The sequence below is a fragment of the Eretmochelys imbricata genome, chromosome 14 (genome assembly GCF_965152235.1).
Source record: "Eretmochelys imbricata isolate rEreImb1 chromosome 14, rEreImb1.hap1, whole genome shotgun sequence".
In the NCBI taxonomy this organism is placed as follows: domain Eukaryota; kingdom Metazoa; phylum Chordata; order Testudines; family Cheloniidae; genus Eretmochelys; species Eretmochelys imbricata.
The window spans coordinates 44,578,718-44,593,447 of record NC_135585.1 but is presented as its reverse complement, the minus strand read 5'-3'; the positions used below and the strand labels follow the sequence as shown (position 1 = coordinate 44,593,447).

The 14,730-nt window shown below is 63.9% G+C and overlaps 1 pseudogene; it reads right to left on the bottom strand.

The window, feature by feature from the left end:
- Positions 1-507: 507 nt before the first annotated feature.
- LOC144274118 (von Willebrand factor A domain-containing protein 5A-like) lies at positions 508-14,068 on the bottom strand (annotated as a pseudogene).
- Positions 14,069-14,730: the final 662 nt, after the last annotated feature.

The window sequence follows — 14,730 nt, the reverse complement described above, 5'->3', positions numbered from 1 at the left end:
AGGTTGTGTTTGGACAAGGAAAGATCCTGTTGGTCTGGCTGGCTGTCCAGTAGCTGAACTCCGTGCAGATGGGACTAGGTTGACACTGGATGGCTCATGCAGGGCGAGGTCAGTGCAGCCACCTCTGGGGTGTGGGCCGGGGGCTGTTTATAGAGGGACCCCTCAATCATTTGTAAAAAGTGAAGAGATGTGCGACATTGATGCAGGCAATCCCGAGGACTCCCCCACAATGCAGAGAGGAGGCAGTGGCTGTGAGCAGCGTGGGGGTTACTCAAGAGTGGGTCAGAGTGGGGTGGAGCTGCGGGGCAGCCATCGCTCCTCTTCAGCCAGTGGGAGGCAGATGCATCCGAACTGGTGGCAGAGATGGGATCCCAGCTGGGGGTTTGCTCCGGGCTGGGCACAGGCCGCCCAGGTGGGTCTGCACCCAGTGTCCCCTGCTGGCCCTCGGGCTCCCAGTTGGACGCCCAGGGTAGATTGGGGAGTGGGTGCGGGGATCCTGGAGGGGGCTCAGAGCCCGAAGATGGCAGGGCCAACGCTGCAGCCCAGCAGGGCGTTGGCGGCTTCCAGGCACTCGCTCAGCCAGGCCCCTGAAATGAGAGGGGAGCACTGGAGAGACACCAGCCCGGGGAACGAGGGGAGGGCCTGGGGGCAAAAGGAACAGAGCTCACAGCACGTGGGGGACTGGTGTGGGGGTTGGGAAGCTGGGAAGTAAAGGTGCTGGGGGGCAGGGCATGGAAACCCCGGAAGGGTGCTGGGATTGGGATGGGGAGAGGCTGGGGATGGGGGCTCTCGAGGGCTGGGCTGTGGGGCCCTGGGGGGCAGGAATCTCAGGAATGGGGACCCATGGGGCATAGGCTCTCAGGGCCCTGAAGGGGGCTGGGCTATAGGACATGGGGGGGAAGGCTCATGGCTCTGGGCCGTGAGGATGGAGGTTCCTGGGGCCCAGGCTCAGGGGCCCCATGGGGCAGGGACTCTCAGGGTCGAGACCTTGGACACTGTCCCTGCCCCCCACCCAGCAGGCCCCCTCTCACCTGCTCAGTCCTGCACCCAGACCACAGCCTTGGCCTCCAGCAGCTCGACTTGTCACGCTACCCCACGGCCCAGTCGTGCAGCCAGACCATGGCCAGCACCGTGGCCCAGATGCTGGGGGTCACGTCCTGTGGGGGGCAGGATAGAGACAGCCTGAGTCAGCACCCAGCCTGGCCCCCTCCCCTGACCTCCATCCCTCACCCAGCCCTCCCCCTTCCCTAGGGACCCCCTACTCCATCCCCCCACCCCGACTCGGAGGGTTCCTATAGCCCCCGCTCCAGCACCATGGACCCTCTACCCAGATGCCCAGTGCCATGTCCAGGGAGTAGAGAGATGGCCTGAGACAGGGCCCAACTTGGGCGTCTCCATCTGGCCCTGGGCCCCCTCGATCCAATGCTCCGACCCCATTAGGGGGTTCCCAGCCCCCCGATCTGGGCCCGTCTCGCCCACTGTGCTCCAGGTTCAGGGGTCCTTTAATCCAATCACCCTCAGACCCCCCCCCCCGAATGGGTCGCCCCCAATCTCATCTGGGAGCAGAGAACAGGCCCAATCAATGGCACCTGCCCCAGATCTCTCCCCTCTCCTCTGCACCCCCGTTCACCTCACTGGGTATCCTCCCCCTGGCGTCGGTCTCACTCACCCCCAGCACAGCAGCCAGCCAGGGGTCCAGGTTCCACAAGACGTCGGTATTTTGCAGAGACACCAGCCTCAGCAAGGGAGACTCCTCCGGTGCCCGCTCTGGGGAGAGACACAGGGAGATGGGGCTGGCACAGCGTTGTGGGTACAGAACAGCGACATGGCCTGTCCAGGCTGGGGGACAGCCAATAGCCTTAACTGTCACTCTCTGTGTGGCCTTAACTCTGTCCCTCTATGGTTGTCCTTAACCTGCTCTTCTGCACCCTTAACCCCATCACAGTCATCCTTAACTCCGCCCCTTCTTGCACCCATGGGATGACAATTAACTTTCAATCGGAGATGGGCACCCAACTCCCTGTGACTGTTCCTGCCCAGGCATTAATTCCACAACCCCACGGTGTTTCTCAAACATAGTCTGTCCCCGGGACTATCCCCCACTACAACCTGCGATACAGACCTATGGCCGGAGAGAGACACGAGAGTCTAAAGGGGTAGCGGGGGATGGGATGTTACAGAGTTTATATGATATTATAGCCATGCATGGGCCAGGGTTACGGGGCAGAGTTAAAGTTATCTGGGCTACAGTCACTTTGTATTTCCAGACTCTCCAAATGCAGGTTTTAAGGCAACTTTAAAATTTCTGCCTTTCGTGGGTTTCTTCGTTTATAAACCAGAAGGTGCGAATAAAGACTTTTGCCCTGAACTCGCCTGTACAAACCTCCAAGCTCAGACCCAGCTTCACAAGGTTTTTTTGCCTGGGAATTTCCCTCTGGCTTTATTTCAGAGAAAACTGCTCAGAGACATTCCTGTTACGAAAAACTATTGATCCCTGCCCCACACACACACCCTTAGCTCACTGACACAAACTCACACCCCAAATTCCACCTTCACAGAGTTTTTTGCCTGGGGGTTTCCTTATTTTTTTAGTCATTTTCTTTCGAGATAATTTGCTTCACAACACTAAAAAAAACAGCCAAGAATTCCCCCTCCCTCAGCGACACAAAGGTTTTTCACCCAGGAATTTCCTTCGTTTTCTATGTCGTTTTTAAAGACTTGCACAGCTCCGTGACCTTCAGGGCACATGGGTCTCTAACCCGATGAAGCGTCACCCTGGCGTTTGCCCACCCCCGGAGTCCTGACTCCCAGCCCCCTTCACCGTTCTGGGGTGCCGTCTCCGGTGGGGCCCCCTGATTGCAGGACTGTCTGCCCTTGTGTTGGGCCCCCCCGGCTGAGCTTTGGGAGGCCACGGAGCCAGGACAGGCGCTTGCGAGGGAGGAGATGGCCGGCGCTGGACTTTGGGAGCTGCAGGCATGCGGGGCAGAGGTACTCACGTGCCGCAGCCAAGTCACGGGACAAGCGCCCGAAGACGCTGCGCTGGTTCGGTTCATCCAGGAGCACTCCGCTCGCCGGCCGCTCGCAGATGGGGTCTATGAGACCCAGTCTATCACCTCCATATAGTCCATGATGAAATCGAAATTTAGCGAGTAGATGGACAGACACAGAGACAGACGGACACAAAAACAGACCCAGAGAAGCAAAGGGAGGGAAGAGAATTCCGTCCCCCCCCAGACACTTAGAGCCAACGCACCGCTGGGACCCTTCCTCCATACCCCCCAGCCCCTTTCCCCGAGCTGGGACCCCCCCACACCCAGCCCCATCCTCCTCTCCCCGCAGCTCCATCACAGCCAGGATCTCCCAGCTCTTGCCCCTTCCCCCCTGGCTGTGACCCCCAGATCCAGTCCCCACAGCCCCATTCTTCTCCCCCCAGCCAGGACGCTTCCTCCAGTTCCAGGGGATGCAGGGATGGGTGCTGCACTCCATGGATGAGGGCACAATGCTGGGGGGCGAGAGGCCCCTACTAGCCAGGTCTGCTCATGACAGCAATGTGCCCACCCCTCCTGTCCCTGCATCTGCCCGGGTCGGTCTGTCTGTCTGACTGGGTCTGTTTCTCTCTCTGTGTCTCTCCGTCCTGTCCCCGTCTGGGTCTGTCGGCTGATTCTCAGTCTCTGTCCCTGTCTGACTCTGGGTCTCCGCATGCCTGTCTACTTGTGTCTGTCTGTCTGGCACAGACCCCTCTCTTCCGGCTGGGGTGGGGGGCGGTGCTACTCCCCGTCTCACCATGCTAGTGCCCCTGCTCTCCCCATGCCCCGGAGGTATGGGGATTGGGGTCGCCGTCACCCTGGAGCAGGGAGGGGGCAGCACAGCCCCCGGGAGTCAGGGGGGCAGGGAGAGGGGCAAAGGGACATTACCCCATAAACATGATGCCCCCTGCATGCCCCTTCTGGGTCCCCCCCTCTTACACTGGGATCCCCCTGTGCTGGGATCCCTCCCTGGCGCCAGGTTCCCCCCACCTCCCCATACCGCCCCCAGTGCAAGGTTCCCCCTCCCACCCGAGTTCCCCCCACATGCTGAGTCCTCCCCTGGCGCCAGGAGCCCCAGCTGCTTTGGGGGTTACCTGCCAGCGGGACATCCCACCTCACCAGCTGCCCCCGCTCCATGTCCACCCCCACGTAGGCCGTGAGGGAGCAGACGATCCCCGAGCTCAGGCTGGCCTCCAGTGCCCGGCGCGCGTCCCCCTCCGACCCCGCGCCCACGGCCCGCTCCAGCTCCAGCAGCAGCGACTTGGCGGCCAGCCGATGAACGGGCAGCCTGTGCCAGGGAGAGAGATTCACAGGGTCAGCCCTGGACACCTGGGTTCTAGCCGCTACGGAGAGGGGAGCAGGGTCTAGTGGGATGGAGGTGGGTGGGTGCCAGGACTCCTGGGTTCTATCCTGGCCCCGGGAAGGGAGTGGGGTCTAGTGGTCACAGAAGGGGGGCTGGTCCCATCCTGTCTCTGTTCTGCTGGGGTGAGGACGTGGGGGGGCAGGACCCAGCTGCCTCAGGTGGGGGATGGGAGCCAGGGGAGCATTGCTGTCACCTGTCTCCATCCTGTGGCTGCAGGGAGAACTGCGACGTCTTCTAGTAGGTCTGGTCCTGGATGTGATACTGCAGGGTGATGCCCCCCATGGGAATGTCTGGGGGCTGTGGGGAAAGAAAGGTGGTCAGAGGTAGAATGCAAGGGGGGAGAAGATGCCCTGGGACCCCTCAGACCCAGCTTACAGAACAAAGGGGGCAAATACACCCAATGAACACCACTTGGGGGGCTGGCTTAGTAAGCCCAATGGCCGTCATTAGGGTCCAGAGATAACAATCCCCATTGAGCTCAATGGGGCTGGGGCAGCTCAGAGACTTCCAGCCCAGTGGCTATCATTAGAGATCAGAGTTATCGATCCCCACCGAGGTCTCGTCTACACTACATACCTTGGTAGAACTACATCGCTCAGGGGCATGAAAAATCCACACCCATGAGTGGCGTAGTTACACGGACCTTAGCCCCCTGTGCAGACGGTGCTACGTTGGCAAGAAAGCTTCTCCCGTCGGCTTAGAGCGTCTTCACCAGATGTGCTACAGCGGTGCAGCTGCACCGATGAAAACTTATAGTGTAGACCTGCCCTGAGATCAAAGCAGCCAGGCTGGTACAGAGACCTGCCGCCCAATGGCCATCATTAGGGGTCAGATTTAACAATTCCAACACAGATCAATGGGGCTGCGGTAACACAGAGATCCCTGGCCCAATGGCCATCGTTAGGGGTCAGAGTGAACTCTCCCCATTCAGAACAATGGGGCTGGGGTAGCTCGGGGAGCTCCAGCCAATGGCCATCATTAGAGGCCAGAGTTATCGCCCAGGAGGGGACTGTGGGGCTCCTGCCTCAGTCACTGACCCCGAGCCCTGGGGGCACCCCAGTTCGGGGGACCTCGCTCTCCCACCTGGGGCTGCCCGCGGAGCTGGGCGTAGACAAGGCACCGCTGCCCAGCAAAGATCACCTCGGGGTCCCAGTGCAGCAGCTCCGCCTGGATCCCAGGGGGCAGATCCCAGCTCAGTGAGATCCCGGTCACTGCCAGCTGCAGGGCCCACTTCAGAGACTGCGGCACCTGGCGGGGAACCGGCACACACATGGTGGGCCAGGACACCTGGGTCCTGTCACCAGCTCTGGAGGGGAGTGGGGTCTAGTAGGCTAGAGTGGGGGAGCTGGGAGCCAGGATTGCTGGGTTCTCACCTTGGGCTGCATGCGGTCCTGTCCGGTGATGAACTTGGTGCTGCCCCCGACTGCCCGAACAATGTCTTTGATCAGAGCCGTGGAGGCTCTGTCCCCAATGCCGAAGGAGAAGCACCTGGGGGGGGGGGGGGGGGGCAGAGACCGGAGGGGGAGGGGCAGAGCTGGTGGGGCCCATCCAGTGCTGGGTGGGGGCAGGGCAGTTGGAGGGGGGCCAGTAGGGCTGGCTGGACTGGGGGGGGGCTACCCATGCTCGTGGGGCTGGGAGGCAGGGTGAGGCAAAGGGTTGGGCAGATGTTGGGCACTATGGTGGTGGGGGTCCACATGATGGCAATGCTAATGGGGGCAGGGCTGGGGGGGGGTTAGGCACCCCCAGTTACCTGTGGGTCCTCTGCGATTATGTCCTGGGTGTTCTCTACCTCCCCATCCGTAAACACGAACAGCTGAGGGAGGGAGAGACGCTGTCAGAGCCAGGGACCCCAACCCCCTCAGAGACACCCCCTCCCTGTTGGGAACGGGAGCAGCCCCATGGAGAGTCTGCCCCACTGACCCTCCCAGAGACCCCCAGCCCCATCCCTCCCCTCCCAGAGATCTCCCCTGAGGAGCTGACAGACGGGGACTGCTGACCTCCCCCATCTCTGTGACCCCCAACTCCGAGGCATGACCCCAAACCATCACCTGTTCACCGGCCCCTGGAGACAAGAACCCACCGACTGCTGTGGCCACTTTTCCAGGAGCTCCCTCCTGACCCCCCACCAGTGACTTCCCTGCCCCTCCCGGCTGTAGGGCACCCCCCAGAGCTGGGCACAGCACAAAGCGCTGCCCCTCCCAGCTCTATACAGAGGTACCTCCCCCCCCGGGTTGCTATGTGCCACGCCCTGCTCACACCCCCAGGGGCAGTGGCCCCCATCTGGCCCAGAGCCCCAGGCCCACTCCGAGCAACCCCTTGGCCCCGCTCGGCTGCCCCCCACGGCCCCCAGCCCCTCTCCGATCCCCTCTCCCAGGGTCTCCCCCTTGAACAGCCTCTGAGGGGAGTGTTGGGGGGGGGGGGAAGCTGGGCAAAGAGGGGTCTGTAATGGTGTATGGCCCACAGCGACAGCTGGGAGCAAACACCCCATGGGCGGCAGCGGGGCACTGGGAGTGGGGGGGCGCTCAGAGTTATTGCAGAGAATCCTTCCCAGGGGGCTGGCAGGGGGGGGTCGTGCCCCCATCCTCCGGGCAAGCTGACCCCCACGTTTGGGGTGGGGAAGGGATTTTCCCCTGGCTCAGACTGGCAGAGACCCGAGGGGGTTGGTCTCCCTCGGCAGCCTGGGGCACTCACTGGTTTGAACCGGAGCAACTGGGGGAGTCGCTGTGATCTGAAGCCTGTAACTCAGGGTTTGGGGGTGCCGGTGACTCAGCCTGAGGGGTGGGGCTGTCCCCGGGGGGAGCGAGGAGCTGGGGCCTGATGAGATGGTCAGGACGGTCCCTTCTGTCCTGAAAGTCTGTGAGTCTGTCCCCGCAGGCCCGCATCCCTCTCTGCGACCCCCCACATCACCCCTCGGCCCCACAATCACTCTCCAGGCCCGCCCCAGGATGCCCCTCCGGCTGGCCCCGGTGCCCCAGCACCTGGCGTGGGTGCCCGTCCCGGCAGGGGCTGCGGTAAACGGCTCGTAGCGGCTCCAAGATCTCGGTGCCCCCCAGGTTAGCCTGGAGCAGCTGGAGGCGTTGCAGGGACTCGGCCTTGGTCTGCTGGGTATTCTCCACGCTCTGCCTGCGGGGGGCGCCGACAGGTCTGGGGCTGGGACAGCCGGAGCCAGGGACACCCTGCCCCCAGCCAGCCCTGCCCCCTCACCCACCGACACCCCTGTCCCCCAACCAGCCCTGCCCCCAACCCACCGACACCCCTGTCTCCCAACCAGCCCTGCCCCCAACAAACAGACATGCCCTGACCCCCAACCCACAGACACACCCTGCCCCCTAACCAGCCCTGCCCCCTCACCCACCGACACCCCTGTCCCCCAACCAGCCCTGCCCCCTCACCCACCGACACCCCTGTCCCCCAACCAGCCCTGCCCCCTCACCCACCGACACCCCTGTCCCCCAACCAGCCCTGCCCCCAACCCACCGACACCCCTGTCCCCCAACCAGCCCTGCCCCCAACCCACCGACACCCCTGTCCCCCAACCAGCCCTGCCCCCAACCCACCGACACCCCTGTCCCCCAACCAGCCCTGCCCCCAACAAACAGACATGCCCTGACCCCCAACCCACAGACACACCCTGCCCCCTAACCAGCCCTGCCCCCTCACCCACCGACACCCCTGTCCCCCAACCAGCCCTGCCCCCTCACCCACCGACACCCCTGTCCCCCAACCAGCCCTGCCCCCTCACCCACCGACACCCCTGTCCCCCAACCAGCCCTGCCCCCAACAAACAGACATGCCCTGACCCCCAACCCACAGACACACCCTGCCCCCTAACCAGCCCTGCCCCCTCACCCACCGACACCCCTGTCCCCTAACCAGCCCTGCCCCCTAACCCACCGACACCCCTGTCCCCTAACCAGCCCTGCCCCCAACAGACATGCCCTGACCCGCAACCCATTGACACCCCCTAATCAGCCCTGCCCCAAGCCCCAGACACCCCCTGCCCCCTAACCAGCCCTTCCCCCAACAGACAGACATGCCCTGCCCCCTAACCAGCCCTGTCCCCAACCCACCGACACCCCCTGCCCCCAACAAACAGACATGCCCTGACCCCAACCCACAGACACACCCTGCCCCCTAACTAAGAGACACCCTCTGTCCGCTAACCAGCCTTGCCCCCTAACCCAGACAGCCCCCTCCCTGCCCTTCGGACTCACGGGTAGAAGGATTCGAACTCAGACCCAAAGCCATAGATGTTGAAATAACAGCCCAGGGGCAAACTCTTCAACAGGAGGACCAGGGTCTCCTGGGGACAGACAGACGGATGGAGAGTCAGCCCCACGGGCCCAGCCAGCCTGGGCTGCTCCCCCGGCACGGCCCCACGGGCCCATCTAGCGCGTCCCTTGGTGCTGTTGATGCGCTGGCGGGACAGGTCTCTGCGTCCATGGGGCAGGCCGTGCTGCCGGAGCGGCCCAGCAGGAGGACGAACTCCCCGGCTGGCTCTGGGCCGGCACCACCTCGGGCACTCTGGGCAGCAGGGTCATCATCACGGCCGGGTCGCCCATCGGGAGCCTGCGGGGAGATGGGGGCCAGCCCCCAAACAGGGTGGGCATGGGGTCGAAACGCTGTGAGCCACCCCCTCAGAGCCCCATGACTGTCCCCAGAGACCCACCCCCACTGCTCTGTCCCTCCCCACCCCCTCTCCCCTTAAATCCCCCCCACCCCCGTACCCAGCCCCCCAGTGCCTGCTCTCCCATCCCCAGTTCTCCCCCATGCCTCCCAAACCTGCAGTGCTCCCCAGTGCCCGCCTGCTCCCAGACACCCCGTCCTGCCAACGCCAGCTCTGCCAAGATTTCCCGCTCCTGTCCCCCCACCCTCGCCTGCCTCCAGATTCCCCCAGCACCCACCTACAGCAGCCCTAGGACTCCCCATTCCCCCATCATCCCCCTCATTGCACCATGCCCCCCCCGATCCTATGTCACCGCTCAGCACCTACCTCACCCTCCCCAGATTCCCACCCTATGGATCCCCCTCTGCGCCCCCGCCCAGGGGTAGTAGGGTTCAGGATCCCCTCCCGCACCTGGCTCGGCTCCGGGCAGCCCGGCCTCCAGCACCGCGCTGGGTTTGGGTGGCTCCGTGTAATACACCAGCAGCTCCAACTCCCTGTCCCACGGGGGGGCCTGGGCCAGCGACACCTGGGGGCGACAGACACACAGTCACCTCCACACGGTTCCGGGGGGGGCAGGGTCCCGCTGGCTCTCGCGCCCGGCTCGGCACCCCCCAATGGAGACGGGGTGAGGGGCAGACCCTGGGAACGCTGGCTGGGCCCCCCGGGTTAGGTGGAGAAAAGAGAAGGAAAAACAACCCCAAAGGCCAACGTGGGAACTTGGCTTTTCCTGGTGAAAAATTGCAAAAGTTTGACATTTTGGGGGAGTCTAAATCTTTCCAATTTGGGGGTGACATTTTCCTGGTCCCCCCACCTCCATTTACTTCCATTGAGAAACAAGGAGAGGGAAAATCCCAGACACTAAAGACTTACAGAGCCCAGCGACTGCCAGGGATTTCATCCCCAAACTGGCAGATTTCTGGGAAATTCCCCAGATCCGTTGCTGTCACTCGATCCCCCACCCCCTCAATCACCCAAAGAGTCTGGCCCATGCTCCCCCTTTCGGGACCCACCCCGCCCTACACCACATCTCTCACCCCCGGGACCTTCCCCCCACCCACAGCCCCGTTCCCTGGAACCCACCCCTCAGCCCAGAACCCTCCCCCTGCCCCACCCCCAGCACCCTCCTCCCAGCAGGGATGGCTGGGACCCAGGTGTCCAGGTGAGCCCTTACCTGGGCAGTGGTTAGGTTCCCGGCTGTATAGCTCAGGGGGGTGAGGGGGCAGTTGGAGAGCACGTGGTCGATGCCGTGGGGCGACTGCAGCATGGCGCTTCGGCTCAGGGTGTAGGGCAGCTCCCCCGGAGGACCCGTGGGACCTCCTGGGTGATGTTCTCCCCATCCCACCCTGCAGAGAGAGACACAGGGGTGAGGGCCAGGGGGCTGGGAGAGTGGGGGGAAGATGGGGGGTATGAGTTATTGGGGGGGTATTGGGCTTGGATATCAGGGGATTTTGGGATGGCTGGGGTGGGTCATATACCCTGGGGCGGGGACTGCAGACCCTGGGGGGGTGGGGCACACTTACCTCAGGGAAGACAGTAGTGGCCTATGGGGCATTATGGGGGCTATATGGGTCTTTCACTGTGGGGTACGTAGAAGGGGCTATGGAGGTTTCAGGGGGTACAGGCTGCGGGGTCACTCACAGTGGGGTGTGTAGCTGGGGTTCTGGGGGCTACGTGGTACAGGGAGCTATGCGGGATCTAGGGCACCTAAAGGTCTGGTCTCAACATGGGGTATGTAAAAGGGGTGCAGCATGGCTGGAAGCACGCAGCTGGGGTACAGGGGAGTATGGGGGGATCTGTGGGTCTCACCATGGGGCATGTGCGGGGTGGGCGGGGGTCTGTTGGTGTCACAGTGATGGGGGTAGGGGATCTGTGGGTCTCACCGGAGGGCACGGAGTGGGGACAGGGGGATCTGTGGGTCTCACAGTGGGGCATGTAGCAGAGGCGCAGGGGGATCTGTGGGTCTCACTGTGGGGCGTGTAGCGAGGGTGTAGCATGGTCGGTAGCACGTAGCGGGTGGCCCCGTCCCCGTACAGCTCCTGTGCCTGCCAGGAGAGACAAGGTCACCCCGAGATCCCTGTCCCCCAAGATCCCCTGCCCCCCCCAACCAGCACATCCCTGTACAGCTCATGCACCCGCTGGGAGAGATGGGGTCATCCCGAGATCCCTTCAGCCCGGTCCCCTCCTCTCTCCCCCCCGGGACCCTTGCCCCCAGCACCTACCTCTTCTCCTGGAGCTGGGCCTGGATCCAGGCCCCCTGCAGCCAGGCCTGGAAGGCGTCGACAGCCGCCTCGGCATCCACGGGGAATTTGAACACAGACTCCACGGGCCCCGGCTCCTCGTTCCTGCAGAGCAACTGGCAGCCCATGTCCGCCACAAAGCCTCGGATCAACACCGACACCGAGCTGCAGTGCAGGGGCACTGGGGGGAGGGGGACATCAGCCACAGGCCCCCCACGGGCACCGGGGGGGAGGAGCCACGTCAGCCATGGGGCAACCCTCCCCCGCAGCCCTGACTCACCCGGCTCCTTGGAGCTGGTCAGGAGGCCGCAACTCATCATCTCGGCTCTGGGGTCGGGGATCTGTGTGAGGGGAAGGTTGGGGGGTGAGATACGGGGTTCCCATGGAATCTGATGGGCACAGGGTGCCCTGACACCCCCCCCACACACACACACACACTCGGCGATGGCTCTGAGACCCCAGCCCCACCCCTCTGCTCAGCCAGGTCCTGTGGCAGGGAGTCCCACAGGCCCAAGCTCCTAAGATCAGAGTCACGGCTCTGCCGCAACTGCGCCAGCCCCCCGCAGGGAGGGGCAGGCAGGGACTGGGGTACAGCTGGCAGTTGGGGGATGGAGAGAGAAACATAGGGGGGTGTATGGGGATGGATGGACAGATGGAAGGAAGGAGAGGTGCAGGGGTCAGACAGACAGACGGAATGAAGGGGGATGGGGGACTCGTGCGTTAGAATGAGGGAGCTGGGAGCCAGGACTGCTGGGTTTTATCCCCAGCCCCTGGGGGGGCCCCTGGAACAGCGACAGGGGTTGCAGGGGACCCGGCTCGGTCACTGGGGGGTTGTTAACCCGGCTAGGCCTTTCTCCCCACTGTCGCCCTGCAGAGAAGCAGAGGTTTGTGGAGCAGGCTCCAGCTCCTGGCCATTCTTGGCAGGGACACGGCCCTGCTATTTACTCAGCTTTCACCCCAGGCTGGAGCAGTCGCCATAGACCCCCCGCCCCAACGGGGGTGAAATCCAGCCCTTGGCCATGCCCAGGGGCTCCCGGCGTTCTTGCTCCACGCCCCCGAGCCGTTTGGCCTGGGCCTTGGATTTGCTGCCTTACGATGGGGTTAGAGGACGGCAGCCGGTTGATTTCTCCCGCAGCAGAAATCTGGCTCTGAGGCGTGCAGGGAGTCTCCGCGGAGGAGCGGGGAGCTGAGGGTGGGATGGGGGCGAGGAACGCCAGAGCTGCCGTGAGCGAGAGGGGCTCCCAACCCCACTCTCCGAGCCTCGTTTCTGCTCGCCACCACTCCAGCCCCCTGGAGAATTCCCAGCTGGAAGGTGGGACGGGGAGACTGGGATCACCTGGGGGGGTCGGGGGGGGGGGAACGTAGGCAGATTTCTAGACAAACCTCCCGCCCGGCTTCACACATGGCCCAGGATGGAGAATCCACCCGAGCCCCCGGGGGGTTGGGCCAGCAGCTAATTCCCCCCCTCCCCGCCAGACAGGTGAGCCTCCCTCCTCGCCTGAATTCATCTGCCTGCAACTCCCAGCCACAGGACAGGCCACGTTCCCCCCGCAGGTATTTACCGCCTCTCTGGGCTGCGCTCCCTAGGCTGGGAAAGGGCTGAGGCCAGGGCAGGGCTCCAGCGGGGCGCGGGGGCGGGTCGGTTGGTCCCGGCACTGAACTCTGATGCCTAATTCCCCGCCCGGAGGAAGGGAGTCGGCGTGAAACTTCGGCCGATTCACAGGCGGCGGCTCCTGCTGCAGCAGCTGCTTCTTGGGGTGCGGCGGAGCCGCAGGGCGGGGTGGGCGGGGGTGGGGAGCTCCGACCCCTCACGGGACCCAGCGGACCCCAGGAGCCTGTGGGGAGCAGGTCAGGGCCGGTGCCCCCCGGTGCAAAAGGGGAGGGCTGAGATTTGTGTCGTCACACCGGCCGGGCGCCACGGGGATGGCCCCTGGGAAACCCACGCAGGGAGAAGCGCGGAAAGGGAGGGTGGATCGGGGCGGGGGGCGGAGCAGAAACATTTCGGGGTCACCTCCCTCCAAACACCCCCAAACCCGCCCGGCACGCAGGGCCCCGCAGCCAGGGCGGGGAGACTCTGCAGGGGCGAAGCCCTGAGTCGGGGGATGGGCCCAGACCAGGGGGTGGGGGGCCCTGGACACGGAGGGGAAGGGGGGGCTGGGGCCAGGGGGGCCAGGCCCCCCAGAGGAGGGGGCTGGACTGGGGCCCGATCCGCACCCCCGGTACCTTCTCGCTCGGTCTCTGAGCAGCGAAGCCCTGAGCCAGGCTGGGAGGGAGAGTGTCCCCACGAGCCCCGCCCCCCGCCAGGGAGCGTCTGCAAACACCTCACCCCCCACCCAACCCAGCCAGGGAGCGTCTGCAAACGCCTCACCCCCCCACCCAACCCAGCCAGGGAGCGTCTGCCAGCTCCCCGTCCCCAGCTTCTATAACCCAGGGACCGTCTGCACAGTTCAACGCCCCCCCAGCCGGGAGCCAGGGACTGTCTGCAAACTCTTCGCTCCACACATCCTGCCATGTCCCCCCATTGAACTGGGGCTGGGGAGAGGGGGTCTCCAAACTGCCCCTTGCTCCTTCCTGCCTCTTTATGGTGCAAAAAGCGGGGAGGATTGTGGATGCAAATGTTTCAACTCCAAGATACCCCTTTCCCATCAGGGTATTCACCCCACACTCTCCATCCAGGGGGCAGTGGTGGAAACGGGGGAGAACCCATCAGTCGACCCTCACACCGGTCTCTCAGTAGTGAGAAGGCATCCAAGAGCATGAGGAAGCTCTGCGGCATGTGGGGAAGGGAGTGGGGAGTTTTTCCACCCACTGCGTTTCCTCTGGGGTCTTTGCAGAGCCTTCTTTTAATGTCCCGCTGGATGGTGCTGGATCTGCCCCCCCAGCCCTGAGTCCTCTGTGGGTGGGAGCCCAGAGCTGGGGCAGAGAGAGCCCCCCCCCTCCACACACAGCCCCATACCCATGGGTCTCTGGCCTGGGGGGACTCATTGTAATGGGGAGGTAGGAGGTCAGTCTCCATGGCCCCTCCAGACCTCGCTCTCTCTGCTGAGGCTGCCAATGAGGTAGTGCCCAGGGGGATGGGGGCATCTTCTCCCCTACGGCCTGAGCTGGGACCCACCAAATGGACCCCACAAGCAGGCATCAGCTGGGGTCGCTCTTTCACCCCCACGGAAGTGGCTCTGGACCGTAGCTGCTTCTGGGGTAGGTTCATAGGAGGCACCTGTGAACGGGGCAGCCTGACCCACCCAGGGGATGACACAGGGGGCACCCAGGGATCCCCCCTTCCTTGCAGTTCCAAACATCACAGTGTGAGAGGAGGGGGATCCCCACCCCCCACTCCCTGATACCCCCTCACCCTCGCTGCGAGTCTCTCAGCAAGGAGAGAAGAGGTTGTTACCTGCGGGGGACTCCGGCCTGGGGAGAATCTGGAGAGAGAAGGGA